This window comes from Ursus arctos, unplaced genomic scaffold (genome assembly GCF_023065955.2).
Source record: "Ursus arctos isolate Adak ecotype North America unplaced genomic scaffold, UrsArc2.0 scaffold_13, whole genome shotgun sequence".
Classification (NCBI taxonomy): domain Eukaryota; kingdom Metazoa; phylum Chordata; class Mammalia; order Carnivora; family Ursidae; genus Ursus; species Ursus arctos.
Genome location: NW_026622797.1, coordinates 32,533,951 through 32,543,836, shown reverse-complemented (window position 1 = coordinate 32,543,836; position 9,886 = coordinate 32,533,951). Strand labels below are relative to the sequence as shown.

The window sequence follows — 9,886 nt, the reverse complement described above, 5'->3', positions numbered from 1 at the left end:
AATTACAGAAATTATTTTGTAATACATGTATCTAGTAGAAGTGAGCTGCCCAAAAGGAGGCCTGCAGTCAATAAGTGGAAGGCTGTCAATACTGAAATACAATACTCTCTCTCTTGATCTAGTTTTGACGCCTTAACAAAGACAGGTTTTGCTATTTAGGACGGCTCAGCCATCTTAACTGGTTACACGAAGAGGGTAGTCCTGGATGTGCCGATTGTCCGGGTCCAGGAACACTGATTTCTAAGTTGAACGAATCCAAACGTATTTCACAACAGAGGCCTAACACGTCGAAGCTGTCAATAAAGACCAACACTTGAGGAACCAAAAGAACACGCAAGTTTTACACGCGCACTTTACCGTGCATTCTTCCAGTCCCCAAAGGGGGGGGGGGTTCTACTGCGTAGAAGCTTAAAACTTTCTTATTTTTCATGACCTGTAGCATGCATCGAGCCTTTGGGTAGTGTTTGTATCAGACCAAGGCCCACTCTTTAATGGCTGAATGAATACATTTACAGTACATGCTGGATTAGCTGCTCTGAGAATTGCCTTAAAAAAAAAAGTAAAGTGAAAAATAGACAAAGAAATCTATAACCTGAGCAGTCTTTCATATTTGTTTTGACTGTTCTTGAACCAGCTCTGAGCCGGTGACAAGGATATTGAAAAGATGCACCTGAAACAGTATCTGCGGGCAGCTGCATTTGCCAACCGGCTTTATTGCTGCTTTCCAGCGGCGAAGGCGCAGCAGCAGTAACAGGGAAGCCAGAGCGAGCCTCCCCGGCAGCGGCGGCGGCGGCGGCGGCGGCGGCGGCGGCACCAGCACCAGCGCAGTTTCCCCTCTCCCCAGCCCTGACTCTACGCGCACATGCGCACTGCGCCCGCAGCCCTGGACCATTTGTCAGGACTACTCGTGAGACGGAGAAAAAAAAAGAGAAAATTTGGGGGTAAGAAGCGGTTGATCGGATCTAATCTCTAATTAATCAGAAGATTTGTCCGTGCAAAAGCCATTCATTTATTTTTCTGGGTGAGGATGAAAGTTAAGAGACCTATAGAGAGAAGGAAGCGCACCCTCGTCTTGTGAAACAGATCAGGGGAGGGGAAAGGACAGAAGGGGTTTCTCCCCCACTTCTCTGCGCCTCTGGGAAAGAGGAGAAAACTTAATCCCGGGGAAAAAAGTGGGCAAGTGACTCGGAAACGGCTGGAGGGGGAGTCTCTGGGCATCTCACTCTGAAGTAGTGAGTGCGAGTGTGAAAGAGGAACAAAAGAGAGAGAAAAGAGAAAGGAAAAAATGGGGGGAGGAGAGACTTGTATTTTTTTCTTTGCGCGCACACGGGGAAGGGTGTGGGGGGCCGTGCTGAAGGGAGCCGGGGCGAGGCGGCCGCGTCGGGCTCTCGCCGGCGCGCAGGCGGCGGGATGCGTGTGGGCCCCCTCCCCCGCGCCCCCCGAGCTTGTCACTTTGGTCGCTTTCATGACACCGGGCGCGGGGTGGGGGAGCGCGGCGGCGCCGGGCTCCGCCGGGGTGCGTGCCCGAGTGGGCGCCGCGGAGCTGCAGCCCGGGCGGCGAGCGCGGCCGCCGAGGCGGGGGGCGCCGGCGGGGGGCGCGGGGGCGGCCGGGGCGGCGGATCGGTGCGGCGGGAGGCGCGAGCCCCGCGCGCCGCCCCTGCGGCCCCCTCCGCCCGTGTGGCCTTTGTGCCGGGCGCGCACCGGAGAGCGAGCGAGTGAGCGAGCGAGCGCGAGAAGTACAAGTACGGGAGACCGAGGCAGTGGGAAAAGAGGCCGGGCCACTTTCTCCCCGCTCGGGCTGCGGAGAATGGACTGGTTGAATGTGCAGGCGCGTCTCCCCGGCGTGTGCTGTGTGTGTGCGCGGCGGAAAGGCCTCCCCGACTCCCACCGCGCACACGCACACTCACACGCACGCACACACTCGCGGACCCGCGGCAGGGCTCGGCGGCCGAGAGTTTGCGTTTTCTTCCTCGCCGCCTCCCCCTTCCCGACCGACTGTGTGAGAATTTCATATAGATCAGCTCCAATTTCCGCCATTTTGGGAAAGTTGCACAAAAATAAACCCTCCGGTTTATTTCTGCCCGAGGCAGGAAAGTGCTTCGGGAAGCAAGGCGGCGCGGGCCCGCCGCGGCCGTCCGCGCGGGGGAGGGCGCGGGCCGCGGGCCGGGCCGGGAGCCCGCGCCGTCGCGGCGTTCGCCCCGCTCCGTGCCGAGCCGCGCCGGCCAGGGTGCGGGCGCGGGCGTGTGTCGGGAGGCGGCGGCGGCGGCGGGCGGCGGCGGCCGCGCCGGGGCGGGCGGGCGGGGGGAGGCACGGGGCTGCTTTTCCTGCAACTTGTTTACGCCGCCCTTATATTGGGGAGGCAGAGAGGGGTCCGGGTCGGGCCGCCGCCCGCCTCGCGCCGCGTGCGTGTGCCATTCCGGAATAATGGGTTTTGCACACTCGCGTCCTGGGCCCGGCGGGCCGTCCTCGCGCCGCGGCGGCCGGGCGGGGGGAAGTAGAGGCCGGCGGGGGTGGGGATCGGGAAGCGCAGGAGCCGAGGCATCCGCCGCGCGCCCCGCGAGCTGGTGGGGGGTGGGGGGAGAGGGAGAAAAACTTGTGAGCCCTGGAGGCAGTGGGGGGGCACGGTGGCACGGGCGGGGGGAGGACGCAACTTTTGTGCTGGTGGTAAAACTTTAATTACCTTTAAAGAAAAAGGCCTTTTGATTACCTCCTCCCCCCCCCCCCTTTCTGGTCAAAGCATGGCCCACAGTGCGACCGTGAGAGAAAGTTTAAAAGCAGGCGGTTTCTTCCCCGCCTTCTGCGCGGAGGGGTGGGGGTATCTGTTTGTCCGTCTGCGCACGGAGAGAGTTGGGGGGAACGAGCCGCCCTGCGGGGTCGCGAAGACTGTAGCCCTTACCCCCCCTTCCACGGGGAGCCGAAGGTAAACGTCGCTTCAGTTTCCCTCCTCCCCGCCTTCCCCCCCACCCCGCTTCCTTTTCCTCCCCCTCCCCGCCGATTTTTTGAGGGGACCCAAAAAACGGAGTCTCTTTCCTTATGCAACTTCCTCGGGCGCTGTGAGCACGGCCCTTCCCCCTCCCTGCATCCCTTGGCCCGCTCCTTTCCCACCTCGGGTCCACCGCCAGAAAAATGCATTAGAAATCATTCAAAGTCTACAGAAACAAAAATAGATTTTTTAATTGTTCTAAGTTTACGTTAAGGGAAACTGAGATGAGAAATAAGATTTTGGGCGGGGGGGGCGGACGACGGCTAGGCGAGTGCGTCGAATTTTAATTTTGATTTTCCTAGAGCGTTGTTTGTGATATCTTTATTGGTTTGGGGAGCCCGAGAGTCTCTGTACTGGCTAGTTCGGTCGCGTGGATTTTTGCGCAAGTTTTTAGAAAAACACTGACTCGAGTAGAGCATTTCTCCGGAAAGTTTCAAGTGCAGCAAAATAGCGAACATGCAAAACTGGCCAAGGGGAGACCTCTAGTGGTTAAACGCATCTTTAAGTTCGGAAGGCCGAGAGCAAAGTTTGGCCTTTGCTTGTAGCTACGTAGTCTGTTCAGACGTGGAAGTAATTAGACGACCTGAGCGAGCAGCCAGATGTTGTGTGAATGGATGCCGATCAGAAATAGAAGGTTTAGTAAATTGGAGAGCAGATAAGTTCTGACGACCCAGAGCCTGTAGCTTCGATCCCTCTTCATTTGTATGGGAAAGACACTTTGCTTTTAGTCGGGGATTTGAGATGGGTCCCTTACTGGGTTAGAAACAGTTTGTCTTTGTATTTATCATTGTCTTTATCTTTAATCAGTCAGGAGTCACAGCAGGTCGTTTCATTTTGAATGTTAATAAAAATACAAAGTGTTTAAAAATTCGAAAAAGAAAAAGACCTTTGGTTGAAATGTGTCTTTTATATAAGCTGATCATTTTATTCTCTAATAAATAAAAGGCTGGTATTTAGTTTCTTAACTGTGCAGTTATATATAGTCATAAAATAAGTGGTCCCTTTTAGTCCTAAGAGTATAATTTTGTTTCACTGGTTAAGACATTATTTCTGAATACTTCAAGTTGTGATTTAAACATTTACATACATGGGAAAAAACTGCTTACATAATACCTATTCATTGGCCAGTGTGTGTTCTGCAAAGTAACTTTAATATTAAAGCCAAAAGCACTGAGAAAAATTAAAATTGAATCAAATGATCCCTGTAACTTTTCACCTGCTGGTCATACAAAGGGGGACTCTTTAATTTAGGAATTTAGGATAAGGGAATGGTAGGAATGATAAAATCCATTTCATCTTATCCAGAACTAGTTTATTTTATTTTTAATATACTGACTGGTATTGTGTAAAATTATGCAGTAAGTCAATGATTCAAACTTTAAACATATTTATTGTGGACTTGAAGGCTTCTTTTTTATGACAATGCATTGATTTTATTTTTCCTCTCTTTCAATTAGTGCTGGACCTTTAGGGGAAGTCTTGGAGGTGGACAGCAATCCTACAAGACCACTGGAGAGTTATATCTTCACTGCCATTAGGTAAGATTTGCTTGTTGAAACAAATTGCTTGGTATTTTTGCAAATGTTAAAAGCTGCACTTTGGGATCAGGAAGGAGAATGTGGGACGGGGTTGGCAGAAAAGCATCATTTTGTAGGGGCTGCTTTCAATGCATGAAAGTCTTGAGGTGAAGTGTGATTGAGGCTCAAGTAAAACATTAGGAAAAGTTTGGAGATTGTCCTGGATAATTTTTTGACTGGCTCTTTTACTAGATTCTTAATTTGTGTTTCAGTTGTACCTGTTTTCTACTGAAAGTAAATAGTTTTATTCTTTGGAATTGAAAAAAATGGGAAAACTAGAACAAAGCACTTGTAAGTTAATGTAACTGTTGTAATACAGTGATATGGAAGATTCTGGAATTTGTTAAAATTTTGTAGGTGAAATTTACAACAAGAGCTTTGGGGCATTTAAGTGATTTAACTTTTGTGGCTTAAATCCAGTGTGGGACCACTTGTGCCAAATCTCATGTCAAAGGGCTGTAGTGATTTTCCAGCATGTTAGCATAGATTTGTCAACTTTTGAGCATATCTACACAGAGAATATAGCTGTTGTCTAGTAAGATCCCTTTGGTAATTTTGGAGGGTGCTTGCTGGTTTATCTCTAGTAATTCAGGGCCTATTTTAAGGACAAAGGTTGTTCTCAGGCAAAGAGGGCAGCCCTCTGTAGGTAAAACATCAAAGTATATTTGTACTACTCTAGTGCTTTCTATTTATACCTCCACGCCCCTCCCCCCTTAATTTTTTTCCTCTCCTTTTTTGCTTCTTTTCATTTGGTCCGTCTTAAGTATTAAAGGAATTGCTAATTCTTGTTCAGCAAAAACAAATAAAATCAATTAGTTCTACCTTTTATGAGTAGGACTAATAATCCTCATTGGGCTCTCTTAGAACCAGGATAGGTATGACCTAGATGTCAACACTGAATAATTACTGATGTAAAAATGATTGTTAACAGGAGTTCGTTGTCATTTTCTGCTTGTGGATGGTCTTGAATGGTGTAATTAGCAAAGTGAATAGATGGGGTCCAGGTGGAGGATGCAACAAAGACAGTGGGGTGAGAATGGCTGCAAGAAGGTCATGCAGACAGAAGTGGGGTGCAAGCAGATAGAACGTGTTTCCTAGGATGCTGAGTTTCATGTTTAGACATGCTGAGTGGAAGGCAGCGACTATTTTTTTTCGCTTGGGGAATCACTGTGGCTGTGGATAGAGTCCTAGAGTGGGGATCAGAAGACAGTTTGGCCTCTAAATGTATCACATTGTATCAGTCACTTTTCCTCTTTCAGCCTAGATTTCTCCATCTGGAAAATGGGGGCAACAGTGCTTGCCTCACTTCCTTTGTTGAAAGGATAAAATAAAATAAGGTTTTGAGAACTATAAAGACTTATTCAAATGTTTGGTAGTCATATTACCATTTTACCTTAGTCAGGTTTTGTGAAGGGCAGGAAGTAGGTTGTAAAGGGCAGAACAGAGTGTTTTAAATCCTGGCTAAAATTATGACATTGGTTTCTGGTATATATATTATGTGGACTTGTCATGATACTTCTAGGGGATATTTCTTCCTTTAGAAAAAAAAGTAGTTTATCTTTAATAGCATTGGCTCATTGCAGGAAGGGACCATGTTTTAACATGATGCTGAATAGAAACTGAAATTTATTTATCCCAATCTAGTCATTTAATAGGTAGGAGTAAGTGAAATAAATCAAATTTAAAGTGATGCCTAATTGTGGAAATGGGAGGGTAGTGAAAGTAGAAGGGTTGGTGAGAGGGGAATTCGTGTGCTGTAATTAATATTTTAGTTGTGTGAGTCTGCTGGGAAATGAGCATGAGAAAATAGGTAACTGGGGTAGTAAGATTTATACTCTAGGGGTCAGAAAATGGGTCCTGCAAATGACTGTGGATTTAGGGAAAGGTCCATGCAGGGCTTCCCCCCGCCCCCCACTTATGTTTTCTAGACCCCTTTGCTAACTTTATTCTAATTATAACCAACTGCCTATTATCTAGATAGAAAAAAATCACAAGTACTGTCTGTTACCATTCTCAATGTGCTGATACTGAACTTGACAAATCCTGACAAGTTTTAGTTTTAGTTCATCTCTCTTCTTTTGTAGATTATCCAATCAATGTTCTAAGAATTCAAAAACCCAGTAGTGGAGGGAAGAAGAAATATGTGTCCTGTTAAATTAGTCCTTGAGTAATTGAGGGTTGCTTCTTGAATAGTTTCCCCTGGTTTGTTTGGTAGTTTATTTCCAAGAAATCTATTCCAACCAAGGCTTTTTGTGGCAGATATAGTTAAGATAGGAAATTTATAAGAGAAGTTACTTTATGTGGTATGGGACAAGGCTACCCTTGGGGTCGGAGGATGGGTAACCTGGTGATCCCTCTTGCAGTGTTTCTACTAGTTAACTAGTTTTTATTGAGCTCTTATAGTGCTGAACACCAAAAGACTAGGTCTTTGCCTTTGAGTTCTCTAGACCCTAACCCCAGGAGTGGACACAACTCTGAGCTCTGTTAAGAAGAATATAGCAGCTGTACTTGGTACCAGTAGGAAAGAACAAGGGACCCAGCACTCTTGGGAACCAGTGAGGCAGGACACAGATTCCTGGGTTGACTGAGCAGAATGATGCCATATAATCGTATATACATGGCACAATATTCCATCCCTTTCGGGATGCTTAGTCTTCAGAAATTAATAAGATGCTCTTTACCCACGATCATGGAATTTCTGAATTGTATATTCGGTGAGGGCGATGGGTTTGGGCAGTTCTTTTCTTCTTTGACTAGTCTGTTCACAAAGATAACTTTTCTGGTGTGGATTTCTCTACCTGCTCCCATTGAGGGACTCATTCCTCACAAGAATTTGGGGGACACTGTATTTAAAGGTATTTGGGCAACACTGTACTTAAAGAGAACTGTTTATACCTTCATATGTATGTGCATGTGTATATGACATCTTGAAATTCAGGCCATCCATAGAAAATATATTTTGTAAAGGACCTCATTATCCAATGAGAATATTCTCAGGTTGTCTCTTTAGTAAGTTAAATTATTTTACTGACGCATGAGGATATGAGTAAACAATAGTACATTATGAACTAGTTTGTACTGATTATAGCAACAGCTATGTAGCAAGTGGATGAAAGCAAAACACCAGGAAAAGGGTACCCTTGCAATGTAACTGAGTTTGATTTATGAAGTCAAATTGAGAAAGACATTTAAGAAATTTCCCCACTGATGAGACAGGGTGGTTTGGGGGAAAGAACAAGGACTTTTGAGAGGACCTTGAGTGAAGTTGGGTGATGTCGGATGAGAGAACTTCCTTAGAAGTGGACCCAGCATGGGTTACTTGGACAGTGATTGGAGGAATTATATGTGTATTATACGTAAGAGTAAAATGCTTCCTTTATTATTATTCTTCCTGTAAGCCAGTGTTTTGTGTCAGTCAACAGATATTTATTGAGCAGCTATTTTTTGGAAGTCTCAGTTGGGGAGTGCTTCCCATAATCTTCACTTAGAACAGGGTTGAATGAATGCATGAATGGGTTAGGGCTACAAAGAAAGCCGCAGACCTTGGCCTCCATATGTTCATAATTCTAGTTGAGGAAATAACCCACACCACGTACAGTACAGTGGTGATTAATAAAACAAAGCCACAGTTCGGTGCTTATGCTCTGGAAAGGAAGAGATGAACGCAGGGAGTACTGTCCTGGTACCACTGGATGTGGCCTTAAGCATATTGCTAAGGTAAGGACCTGGGAGGTGGGGCACCGTCTGCAAAATACTGCCAAGTGTTGATACATTAAGTATAATTGTATATTGAGTGCCTTCTGAATGTCAGGCATCGAGCTAGGCACTTTACATTTTTTCATTCATTCATTCATTCGTTTATGTATCCAATACTTACTTAGTGCCTTCTGTCTGCCCAGGTGCTAGTGTAGCACTGAGTATTATCTCTAATACTTTCCCTAACCTTGAGTAGTTGGTATTATTATTTCACTTTTAGAGCAAACTGGTGCTCAGAGATACTTAGTAACTTGTCTAAGTTCCTATCATGCAGTTTGAAAGGGGTAGGATCAGGGAAATTGCTACTGGCTTATGATTGTCTTGTTATGTCTTTAGGTTTCCAAGTTTCAAAAAAGTAATTCTTAGACTATTTTTAAGAAAACACATTTCCAGATTAATGTATTTGGTCTTATACTTTTGTTTATTAAGATAAGCAATAGCAAACAGGTATCAAAAAAGACAATGGGAAGAAAACTCTCTCTCTTCATTTTCCTTTCCCTTTTTTTTTCTTTTTTAAACTGAGAATTGGGAAAAAACCAATTACTGAAATATACTGAAAAGAACACCTTGGTCTGGCTCATGGCCTTGAAATGATCACAAACTGTTAAGAAAACATAACTCAGATTAGGTATGAGAATTACTGGGCTTATTTGTAAAGAGGTTTCACTTGTTCTTTGTAGGAAGAGACTAGATGAGGCAGTAAGGTTAGTTCTCAAAAAATGTAGATCAGTCAATAGAAAAGATGGGACCTAAATTTATTAAAGTGAACACAAAAGATGATGGCATTTGCTCAGAAGGCAGGATTATAAAAGGAAAGAATTAAATTGAGACATAGAGATATTGGTGGGGAGAAGCTGGGGGCAGGGCTGAGTGTAGAGTGCTGGAATCAAAATTAAAAAAAAAAGAAAACAGGAAATATGACTAATCATACATTCAACAACAGCACTATGGTGACTGTTCTACTCTTTAACCAGGAGAGTATGCTCACGCTTGCCAGATGAAGTGAAGAGTCTGTTTATTCATTGGGTGGTTCTGTGTTGCAGTGGGAGTCAGGCAGTGTCTTTGGTATATGAGTTACGGTCCATCAAGCAGAGCTTTGGTCTGACTTAGAAGGATACCACTGCATGCATTGATCATAGGGTGATAGACTGTTTCTCCTTTAATGAAGCTCTATCACCCTATAAACTTTTTTGAGCACTTACCACACGCAGGGCTGTTTTAAGATTGGACCGTAGCTTTATGTTATGTGTAATTTTGTAACATTAAACTATTTCAGAAGTAGAACATTTTGAGTAGGATTGTTCAGGGACCAAAATCATTTGATTATTTTCCCCTCGTCTGTTACACTGACTAAATCCTGAACTATGAATTGAAATTCCTAGGAGATCAATGTGGTTAGATTGTTAAGTGGTCTAAATAATTCACCCTATTGCTTTGTGTTCTTATTTGGTGGATTTGAGGCCTAGCTGTTCAATCTGTTGATAAGGAGTTTAGCTACAAATGATTATCAGGATAAAACCTATAGACTTGACTTGTGTGGGAGAAATAAAATCTGGTCACATCTACTTTA

The 9,886-nt window shown here is 45.1% G+C and overlaps 1 protein-coding gene across 8 annotated transcripts in view; it reads left to right on the top strand.

Annotated features, from left to right (window-relative positions):
• Positions 1–848: 848 nt before the first annotated feature.
• Positions 849–9,886, top strand: part of L3MBTL3 (L3MBTL histone methyl-lysine binding protein 3) — a 111,842-nt gene continuing 102,804 nt past the window's right edge. For 2 of the 8 annotated variants that reach the window (XM_048225982.1, XM_026504788.3), the window contains exons 1-2: positions 849–941; positions 4,441–4,521. The gene's annotated coding sequence lies outside the window, so the exon portion shown is untranslated. Of the gene's footprint in view, positions 942–1,625; positions 1,743–1,796; positions 2,000–2,632; positions 2,921–4,440; positions 4,522–9,886 lie in introns of those variants that run through there. The other 6 variants (XM_048225979.1, XM_048225981.2, XM_048225978.2 and 3 more) reach the window with 6 other exon arrangements.